Source organism: Typopeltis vanoorti, chromosome 6 (genome assembly GCF_054136105.1).
Source record: "Typopeltis vanoorti isolate ZY-2024b chromosome 6, IOZ_Tvanoo_1.0, whole genome shotgun sequence".
Lineage (NCBI taxonomy): Eukaryota > Metazoa > Arthropoda > Arachnida > Uropygi > Thelyphonidae > Typopeltis > Typopeltis vanoorti.
The window spans coordinates 160,230,600-160,242,798 of NC_143554.1; the positions used below are offsets into that span (position 1 = coordinate 160,230,600).

The window sequence follows — 12,199 nt, forward strand, 5'->3', positions numbered from 1 at the left end:
TGGTATTCAAGCCAAGTTCTTTCCAAGAACAAATATTACATTTACCTAACTTTACGAACTCACAGAATTCTATGTCTATCATTCCAATTAACCTTAACCACAACTGCAGATATATAAGATGGTGTATAATTGTGTAGCAGATTATTTTCATCACCCATTGTAAGACTCGATCCTGGTTATTGGAGGCCTATTGTGGCATTAAAGAGTTCCACGTTTGGTCTCTAGAGTAAGCTTCATGGACTGCCTACTAAACCCTCAATCCACTACAGACTTAAATGTACTACAAGTTTAAAACCTTTTGTAAGCAGGATTCTTTTAAAAAACTGAAAACAACGGTCTAATCTTGTGAAAAAGCACCATTTCTTCTTATTTTTCCACTCCTTTAGGATCATCCTCTGTATTGCAATTTTCATTAAACAATAAGGTCAAGGAAATAGCCAATTCATCTATATATTCATTTAAAAGTGAATACTGATATATCACTCAACTCCACCCTTATTAACATTCTATTTACCTCCTCACGGACCTCTTGTTCATTCACTTCTAGCTATTACACAATATCATTTACACCATTATAAACACCTCAAATAATCCCACTGTAGCAGTGCTTCACAGTGATCTATTTTCTGTCATTTCCCTCTCTTTCGGTAATTATTCTAACTGTTGCTCAGCATACAGTACAGCTTTCCTCTGGTCTAGCTGGCTAATCTCCTTTCATATTTAAAGTATTCATATTTGGTCATGAAGTGTTAAAATTAAAATATATAGTAATTAAAAAAACCTATGTGACCATAGGTTTTTTAATTACTATATATGTTCATATAATAACGTCTACCAGTTTTGCCAACAACTGTCTAGCTTTCTCAAGGCTTGAACAGTAAACACAAAAAAATGATAAATGCACAAAGTATAAAGAATACAAAACAGTTAGTAACTATAAGGTAGCTAAGTTGATACGTTCGCGTGACAATATCAGCATGTATTGCAAATCTTTAGTCCATGTCCTGAACATGTGTTGCAAGAGCACGCGTTATATGATTGTTGGTGTACTGTAGTTCCGTCAAACTGAGTGAATTGATTAAATTTTTCAAGTCTCATTCAATATGGCACCTTGATTTCTGTTTAGGTTGTTGTCTGTTCGTAGGACTACTGTTGCTTCTTTGAATAATCGGTGTCTGAAATCATCATCTATGTAGGCCAGGGGTGGCCAACCTTTTATAGTTCATGCGTCAATTTTTTCATTTTTTAGTTAAGATGCATCATATAAACTTATACCACTTTTCAGCCTTTTAACAGTTATGCATAAAATTATTTATTATATATATGGTAATATAGACACTTTTAGTAGTTTTAAATAAAAGGATTTCATATAAAGACAATATAAACATTAATTAATTTATTGACTTTTGAAATTGCTTTGCTTTTGCTAAGCTTGTAATGTTTGGAGTTAAATCAGTTACAGAAAGCATCAAATACAGTGGTATCTTGCTAATCTGAACCTCTTTAGTCCGAACCCTCCAGTAATCCGAACTGGGTTTGAAAGAAAAAAAAGTTTTATTTATTACGTTTTATTATTTTGTGTACTGTTAATAATTAAGAATGTAACATTCTCAGTTGCTGCTGCTTGGGAAGCCGTACTTGAGGCAATTCGAACGTTATGGAAAAAACTGTGGCCGTCTAGAATTTACCATGATAACTACAGTGATACACAAAAAGAGGAAATTCAAAACATACATAATTTGGTTAAAAATATAAATTCAGATGTCAAAATTTCACAAACAGGTGTTATGGAATGAATTACAGGTAGAACCGATCGTGACTCTAAATATGACACTACAGAATGAATTAGAAGACGATGCTGACAATAAACAACCAGAAGAAAAAAAAAAGTAAAACATGAAGAGGCAGTTGACAATTTTAATAGATGTATAGAATGGGCTTAGCAGAATGATACGCCATTCTACAAAATTTTATTGCTAATGCAACTGTGAGAAGCATTCGATAAAAGTTTAGCTTCCAAGAAGCAAAAGAAAATCAGTGACTTTTTTACAAAAAATAAAACTTTTTTGTATGTTATTTTGTGAAACTTTTTTTGTGTTGTGTACAAGAAAGTGCTATTTTTATGCAAATTAAGTTATGTACTGAACTATGCAATTTTATTAAATCAGAATCCTCAACAATACAGGTACATACAAACTAAATTTTTACTGAAATAAACTTTTGTATTATTTTTTACTGAAATAAACTTTTGTATTATTTTTTACTGAAATAAAAAAGTTTTACATTACAGTACAGTAGCTTTTTTCTATCAGTTACTTCATTTATTTACAGAATTAAATTGATGTACCATTAGAATCTGATTATTTTTGCCTTAAACGCTAGTTATTGTTGTCTCTTGGGGGGAAATTCACTAATCCGAACGAGCACGGTTTTTATTAGTTCGGATTAACGAGATACCACTGTAGTTTTTCAAATTTGAATCAGTCAGTCACGATCGTAGTTTGTTCTTAATAATTTTCATTGATGAAAATGCTTGTTCACATCTGTATGTAGTTCCAAAATGACAGATATAACTCTGAGCAAATTTTCTCAGTTCTGGAAAATGTTCACAGGGAAACGATCGCAAGAAATTAATTATATCAGAAGCATCTGGGAGTGATGGAAGTTCATTAAATTTCATTTTCGATAAAGAATTGGTTTTTGAGATCAATAAGTTCCATTTGTATGTTACTAGACATCGTAAAGAATTTTTGTTCAGTAAGTGAAAAGGGATTTATATATGCAAGTATGCAGTCTTTTTCTTCAGCAAAGTTGCTAAAACGAATGTTAAAGGACTCTTGCAATAATCTGAATTTCTCAGTATATTCTGTAACATTGCCATTATTTTCAACAGATTCACTATGTTCTTTTAAATGTGGAAATTGACTTAAATCCCCATTTTCTAACTGGGAGATGAACAGTTTTCATTTCATTTTGAATGCACTAATGTCATTTACTAAGCTAGGAAACAATTTGTTCTTGCCCTGCAGTTTCAAATTTAGATCACTGAGGTGGCTGGTAACATCAACTAAAAATGCTAAATCAAATAGCCATTTCTCATCACACTACAGGGCTTTTTCCTCATGCAGCTCATCCTTCTCTTCCAGAAAATTATGAACACTTTCTTTCAATTTCCAAAATCTACTGAGAACTTGTCCTTTAGAAAGCCAGCGCACCTCACAATGAAGGATGAGATCACCATATTCCATATCTAGCAGTTCACAATATTCTCTGAATTCTCTTCTGTTTAACCCTCTTGCTTTAATTTTATTCACACACTTTACAACTGGTATCATAGAATGCTTCAAATTTAGAGTTTTTCCACACAGAGATTCTTCATGTATAATACAGTGATACGTTAGTAGAGAACGACCTAAAAACCTTTCAAGTAAAGTTACAGTCCCAGAAACTCTACCTATCATTGACTGTGCTCCATCAGTGCAAACACTGATGAGCTTACTACAATCTAGTTGTTGATTTTCTAGACATGACTTTACTTTGTCAAATACGTCTAACCCTCTGGTTTTTCCATGAAGTGACTCAAGACCGATAAGTTCTTCAAAGATGTTAAAATTACCATCAATTCCTCTTATAAAAATGCTTAAATGGGCTACATCACATATGTCAGCAGATTCGTCCAAGGCTAAAGAAACGAAAGAACAAGCATGAACGTGGTCTTTTAATTGCTCAGTAACATCATGGGAAAGTTCTTCGATGCGTCTTGTAATTGTTTGCTTGGACAGAGCAATTTAGTTTACTTTTCTTACAACATTCTTATCACCAAGACATTTTGCAAATTTTTTGGGACAGGGCTTAACAACTTCCTTTCCATCAGAGAAAGGCTTGTTTTTTAGCCAACACAAAGGCAATTTCATAAGACGCCTCCAGGATTGCCACACTTTCACAACTTTGTTTCAGAAATATATTTTGCCTCTTTTTTATTTTTTCCTTTTTCTTAACCACCTATTCTTTCCGCAACTCAGACCCAGGAAAACTTCAGTTTTTCTTCTAATTCATCTTGATGTTTTCTATAGTGTCTGTTAAGATCATGTCTTCTATTATCTGAGAGAGTGCTTTCACAAACAATGTACAATGGTTTTCCTGAAGGACCCGCAATAAATAAGAACTAATTTTCCCACAGTTCATTAAAATGGCTTTTGCTATCACCTTCTGCTTTTCTTCTGTTCATTCTTTTTCATTTTCTTTTGCAAAGTAATGGGTAACTGACTGTAAAAAAGTTATTTCAAAAAGTAATGCTTATTATTAAATAATTTATTTAAATTATTTTAAGGTTTTAAACATTATGAACATTCAAAAACAGTTCTACAAGTTTAAGATAAGATTCCTGTTTCCATGAAGGCTTAATGCAGTTCTATAAGTTTAAAAATATTATATATATATATTTTTTCATAGAGTGTTTTCGTCTCTCTCTCTTGTAATATATTTTCTCCAATGAAATACGAGATCGCTTCCTGCCATAAAACAGTCGATCAGCTGGCAATCACACGCACAACCCAAACATACTCATTATGAAAGCTTTGCTGATGATCAGTTAAATTTTAGGAATAAATCTACTATACGTAAATAAAAAGGAAAGATATTGTATAAAAAAAACATAGAAACATACAAATACACCGAATAATTGCAGGTTTCAGTATTAGCAAATTAGGGGAGCAGGCAAGAACTTGACATATGCGTTCAAAATGAAAAAAATTATTTTTAAATTTACAGAACTATATAAACCTTCATGAAAACAGAAAGGGGTGCTTAAGGGTCAAAGCTGTATAACCGAGAGGAGACCTTCACAGAGCCATTAAAGGAATGCGGAGAACCAACCAGAGCTTCTGACTTAATGTCCAATCCTCACCTTCTCGTGGTGCACCTTGTTGGGTATCTACTTGGATACTGAATGAACGAGGATGGGCTGGCAATTTGGAATTTAGCCGAACAAATTGTATTCTTATTGGTTAAACCAAAATAAAAAATGATGGTACAACATGACAAAATTTCATGCCGGCTGGGGCGTCGCCCGGTTAAACAAGGCCCCCGTTGTTTTCGCCAGGGAACCAGGGCGAACAGTGAAAAGTCAGCTACTGGAACAAATCTGAAAACAAACCCCAACTCAACATCACCAGAGTTAAAGATCGGTACTATCAACGTAAGAAGCCTGAATGGCAAAGAAATGGAGCTAGCTGAGGAATTAGATAAGTACCAGATCGACATAATACAGGTGACTGAAACAAAAAAGACCAAAACTGGTGAGATATTTCTGAGCAATAAATACAAAATGTTATATTCAGGCAATGACAATCAAGGAAAAGAAGGAGTAGCCATAGTATTCAACACAAAATACGAGGCTAATCTTCTTGAATGGCAGTCGATCTCAAGTAGAGTAATGTGGGCAAATATGAGAATTGGGAACTGGACAATGAGACTTATTTGTGCCTATGGTCCCACAGAAGGTTCTACTAAGGTAGAAGTGGAGGAATTTTTTGAGGCTTTAGAAAAAGCAACTGACACAATGAAAAAGGAAAAGTTGGTCCTTGTTGGGGATCTAAATAGCAGAGTAAGAAATGATCGTGAGACATACAAAAATATTTTGGGAAATTTGGAGAAAAGAGCAAAGCTAATAACAATGGCAAATATCTGTTGGATTTCTGCTCAGGACATAGAATGGTTATTACTAACACCATGTTCCAACATAAAAATGTGCACAAATTTAAATGGAGAGAAGAGGTAAGGAATAAGAAAAGCCTCATTGACTATGTTATTCTTGATAGTGATGTTTTCTCCCTGGTGGAGGACACCAGAGTGTACAGAGGATTTGAAATTGGAAGTGATCACTATTTAGTCTTGAGCAGGATAAAATTGAATTTCATATTGAAAAGAATAACATGTAAGAAAGTCTTAAAGCAAATAAAAGTTGAGCAGCTCTCAGATGTGAACTGTAGATTAAAATACACAAAGATTACTGAAGAAAAAATGAAAGTGTTTGAGAACAGGAATCAAACCTTGGAGATTCAGTGGAGAACTCTGAAGAAAACATTGATTGATTCTGCCAGAGAGGCATGTGGTGAGGTTGTCTGCAAGAATAAAAAAAAATACAAATGCAAGAATGCTAAACACTGTGTAAAACTAGCTAAACAAAAGTCATGGGAGGACTTTGGCAAGAATATAGAAAATAAATATCAAGAAGGTGGCAAAATATTCTGGAGATTGTTGAAGAAGCTTAGGAATAAAGGAAAGAGTGCTGTAAAAGTAGTTAGATATGATAAAGGTGATATGAAAACAGGAGAAAAGGATATTCTTGAAGTATGGAGTAATTACTTTGAAAAACTGCTAAATGAAACAAGCAGTGATGACAGCACAGTGGTAAAAAACACTGACCAGGCATGCAGTCAGGAATACATATCCATACTTGAAGTAGAAAAAGCAAAGGCTTGAAATGTGGAAAGGCAGCAGGAGTAGATGATATTCAACCAGAAATGCTGAAGTATGGTGGTATAAGAGTCTTACAGTGGCTGCACTGCATAGTTCAGAAAGCCTGGACAGAGGGACGAATTCCCGATGATTGGAGTAGAGCTCTCATAGTACCCATATATAAAAAGGGAAATAAAACTGAATGTGAGAATTACAGAGGTATTTCCCTACTGAGTGTTCCTGGCAAGATCTATGCCAGTATACTTGAGAAACGGTTGAGAAGAATTGTGGAAGAAAAGCTTGGTGAAGAAGAAGTTGGATTCAGGCCAAATAGAGGCTGTCAGGATCAGATCTTCACTTTACGACAAATAGTCGAGAAAGCATGGGAATATAACAGAGATCTGTATTTAAGTTTTGTCGATTTGGAAAAGGCATATGACAAGGTGCTAAGAGAGAATCTATTCAATACGCTACAGTTATATGGTGTCAATGGGACATTATATCAGGCAATACTTAGTCTTTATTTGAGTTGAAAGTAAGCAGTTAGAATTGAAGGAAGTACAGGAAGATGGTTTAATGTTAAATCTGGTGCGAGACAGGGATGTACATTTCCTCTCTGTTATTCATTATCTATATGGATCACATTATGAAGGAAAGTCGTATTAAACATGATATCAAAATTGGAGATGTTAATGTCAGTTCTTTGCTTTATGCGTGTGATGTTATACTTCTAAATAAATCCGCTACAAGTCTGCAAGATTCTCTGACTAAATTGAATAGCTGTTGTAATAGATATGGTATGAAGGTCAGCAATAAAAAGACAAAAACAATGAAAATAGGCAGAATCATTGAAAATGTCAACTGTGTTGTGAATGGAGAACCTGTGGAACAAGTGAAACATTTCAGCTACTTAGGCACGATTTTTAATGAAGATGGTAAATTAAATATAGAAATAGACAACAGATTCAGCAAAGCTGGTATGGTGGGAAGTCAATTGAATAAATTCATATGGAATAAGAGAGAAATTAGTCAAAACACTAAATTAGCTGTATACAAGACAGTGTTCAAACCAGTTTTAACTTATGGATATGAGAGCTGGGTCAGAAGTAAAACACTTGACCATAGACTACAGACCACAGATATGAGAGTCCTGAGAAAGATTATAGGCATGAACAGATGGCATCAATGGCAATATCATATTAAAAACGAGGATATTAGGAAAGAACTTGACATTGTCAACATCCAGGAATGTTTTAGCAGAGCTAATCTCAGGTGGTATGGTCACCTAAACAGAATGGGCGAAGAAAGATTAGCAAAACAAGTGTTCTCTGGCAAGATGGCAGGAAAACGACCCAGAGGAAGACCAAGATATAGGTGGATTGATACGGTACAGTGTGTCTTAGATGATAGAAATATAAGATCTGATAATGTTGGAGTCTTGACAAGTAACAGACTGATTTGGAGGAAAATTGTAGATAGGAAGTTAGTAATGATGTAATTTTTTTCATGTAGTACTATCATATCCTGTACACCCCTTGAGGGTAAATGGCAGGAATTTGATGATGATGATGAAAACAGAAATCTTATCTTAAACTTAAAGAACTGTTAATAAAAACATATAAGTTCGAAAACACAGAATTGTTCACTCACATCGAATCAGAAGTTCATCGAACGTTATGATGAGTCAGCTGTAAACTGATCGAGTAACTGGTGACGCATGTCAGCATTTGCCAGTGCCTGTTGCTTCAAGATCAAACAAGTATAATAAGTGTGCACTCTAGAATTCAGTGGTAGGTTAATTGTGTGTTTATACAGGGTGTTCGGGATTAATTTGACATATTTATAATTAATTATATTTTTCCGTAAGTTACATGTATTAACACACACTTCTCTTCATTTAAAAGTTTGGACCCTTCTTCATTCATATACAAGATGTCAGAAAGGATGGATAGCTGGAACCCACCTGAATCATGGAAGAGAATAACTTGTATCATGATGATTCGTGCCCGCCATCAAAATAAGGATATTACGACTGCTGCCCAATGCTCCCTGAATACAGTAAAAACAATCAGACATGAACTAGAGACTTGCAATGGTGACTACGAGGATGTAGCAAGAAGAAAGATCCTTAGCAGACGATCTGATTGCGTTCGTACAGCAGAATTCCTCGCAAATCTGCAGGAACAGGTGTTGAAGAACCCTGGCATTGGAATTCGGGCTTTGTTCGTGGAGTTGCTAACTGTAGTCAAGCCCTGGATAACAAGGGTAGCCAATGGTAGGCCGTATGTATGGCAGCAGGATTCGGCCCCTTGCCACACCTCTGGGAAAAGTCAAAAATGGTTGTCTGAAAATTTCTACGACTTCACCAGTCCAAATGTTTGGCCTCCAAACTCCCCAGACCTTAACCCCATGGATTATTTTGTATGGGGCGCAGTTGAAAAAGACACCAATCGCACTTCCAGTAATACAAAAGCCCAGTTAATGGATAAAATTAAAACAGTTTTTGCGGCCCTTCCCAGGGAGACTGTAGCATCAGCTTGTTCGAGGTTCCGAAGCAGAATTGAAGCTGTGATCGATGCTAATGGTGGTTATTTTGAGTAAATCTTGTTGATAGTATTGTAATTAACTCTGCCTGTAATGTTTTTTTGTCAATTCATTAAATTTAATAGATACAAAGAAGATTTTCTTTTTCCTTACAAAACTGTCAAATTTATCCCGAACACCCTGTATATATATATAAATCGTATACAACATTTTTTAAAATTTTTCTCTGGGGTTCAGTGCGCCAGTTCTAATTATGCAATGCGCCACTTTTGGCGCATGCACCATAGGTTGGCCACCCCTGATGTAGGGCATAGAACTATTTTCCCGGTCTATAGAATGGTTAGAAGTTGAAAAGTGATGCGCTAAACCGGAGGTGATCGTCCTGTTATGATTGACATTTCCAGCATGTTCTTTCTGTCTGATTTCGAGGCTTCTTGAAGTTTGTCCAATGTAGGAGAGGCCACACATACATGGAATATTATACACACCTGGATATTTGTAAAATGGGACACTATCCTTAGGAGATCTTAACACCTGTCTAATGCTAGTAGTTGGTTTAAATACAACTCTGATGTTATGAGCTTTTAACAATCTCACCATATTGATGGAAACCGAACCCATAAAGGGGATGACGACCTTTGAAACCTGCTGTGAGACTGTTTCTTGTTGTCGGTAGTTATCTTTATACAGGAATTTGTTGATAATGTTTAGAGAACATGTGATGATGCTATGTTTATGTGACCTATGATGGTTTGAAGAATAATGTAGATATTGTCCAGTATCTGTAGGCTTTTTGTAAATGGACAATTTGAAATCGTTATCTTGTCTCTTTACCAGTATGTCTAAGAAGTGCAGTTGTTTGTTATTTTCCTTCTAGGGTAAATTTGATTTTGTTGTGGAGTGAGTTGAGTCTATCAAACATATGTAGGTTTTCTATGCTTTCTATGGAGATATGTAGATGATGATATCATCTACATATCTCCACCATATTGACGGTTTAGGAGTAATATTGGTGAAGATTTCAGTTTCAAATTTCTCCATGAAAAGGTCTGCACATGGTGGTGACAGAGGGCTGCCGCATGGCTAGGCCTTCTAATTGTTGGTACACCTTGTTGTTTACCTTAAAGAAATTTGATTTTAGGCAGTGCTTGAACATCTGTGTAATATCTACAGGAAAGAGATCTTTGATAATGTTAATGACTTCTTCTATTCGTACATTTGTAAATAAGGATACTACATCCAGACTGGCCATTATGTCTGTTTTTGTTGGTTTCACATTCTTCAGTTTTTCAACAAATTGTTGTAAATTTTTAATATAGGATTCTGTTTGTCTGATTTTTCCTTTTAGTACGTTTGTAAGATGTTTAGCTAAAAGGTATGTTGGGGAGGACCTCCTTTCATATTCTTTCTTTCTTACCATGCTTCTAACTTGTATTAACTTGCTGACCTGGTTGCCCGAGTGGTTAAGGTATCTGCTCTCCAACCAAAAGGCTACAGATTCGAATCCTGCCATGGGCATGGATGTTTCTGATTGTCTGTGAAAAGACTAGTGATGGTAAACAGTAGATGGCACTGGTGTAGTTGCAGTTCATTAAAGTGGTGGAGACAGAACGTTGTAGAGTAGGTGTCCTCCCTCATTGAGTCTTTGGACTCCCTAGAGGTGTCACATAATAATAATAATAATTATATACTTTTCCTAATATATCTGCCCAATGCCTGCTATCTTCATAACATCTTTTTCATACTGTCTGCCAAATTTCACTGCCCATCATGTTGGAGGTTTAATGGAATATTTACAGCACTAGGAAGGAATCAAAAACTAATTTTAATGCTTCCAATATTTCATCTCAGTCACTGAGACATTTTCAGAGATTACAAATAACTCTTGTAACACACACTCAAACACAACACAATACTAAGTGAAACACATGGGTGACTCTAATGTCCTATCTAGGTAGTGCACCCTCTATGGGCATTTGTAGATGGCCTAAGATGTAAAGTGCGACCAATGATAATTAATGTTTCCTAAATTTTGGGAAGTTTTATGCAACTGTATTTATTTAAATTCCATTGATTTCTGAGTGCCACCGCAGATTCCAAAAACAGTCTTTCTCTTTTGAATTCACCATGGTGAAGTATGGTGGTTTTTTCCCAGGAGATCCTGTGGGTTGTATCCAAAACATGGTCTGCAAGGCCATATTGACCATAGTCGTGATTGCAGATGTATGATTTGTGTTCTTCTAAACAGATGGTTGCTGATCTACCTGTCTATCTGAAGTAAGCCAGCTTGCAGGAACAGGGTACTTTATATACTCCAGGCACTGAGAGGAAGGAGCTGATCTTTGGTGGAAAGGATAAGGATAGCAAGTTTACAGTGGGGCTGAAAAGCTGTAGAGGTTGTACTTTTTTAAGGACCTGGCTATTTTTTCTGATGCGTCACGGATGTAGAGGCATTTCTGAAATCCTTCTGAAGAGATGGCTGGGGAATTGGGGAGGAAGTAATCATTTTTTTAATTCTGTAATCACTGTGGCCATTAGAAAGGAAGGTGTGGTGTATGTGGTTGAAAGGAAGATTCCACTGGAACAAAGATTTTGGGCTCTAATATGGCTATATTAAAATTCTAACCTTTTAATAATGCCATATTTTTTTGGGGGGAGGGGGAATTTTGTGAATGTATCTTTCTGTGTGAGTGGGTTTTCTATATACAGTGAAGGAAAGCTTACCATTAGGGTGTATTACTGTGGTGTCTAGGTAGGGTAAACTATTGTTATTTTCCTTTTTCCATTGTAAACTGGATTCTTGGATGTAGGCTATTGACATGACTGAGCAAGGAATCTAAGTAGTCTGGGCCATGAGGCCAAATAGAGAATACCATCATCATCATCATCAAATTCCTGCCATGTACCCTCAAGCGGTGTACAGGATATGATAGTACTACATGAAAAAAATTACATCATTATTAATTTCCTATCTACAATTTTCCTCCAAATCAGTCTGTTACTTGTCAAGACTCCAACATTATCAGATCTTATATTTCTATCTTCTAAAGCACTTTGTACCGTATCAATCCACCTATATCTTGGTCTTCCTCTGGGTCGTTTTGCTGCCAACCTGGCAGAGAACACTTGTTTTGCTAATCTTTCCTCGCCCATTCTGTTTAAGTGACCATACCACCTGAGATTAGCTCTGCTAATG

At 35.7% G+C, this 12,199-nt stretch overlaps 1 protein-coding gene across 2 annotated transcripts in view; it reads right to left on the reverse strand.

The window, feature by feature from the left end:
* TTLL1B (Tubulin tyrosine ligase-like 1B) overlaps positions 1-12,199 on the reverse strand; it is a 403,225-nt gene that overhangs the window by 225,252 nt on the left and 165,774 nt on the right. The gene's annotated exons all lie outside the window — the stretch shown is intronic.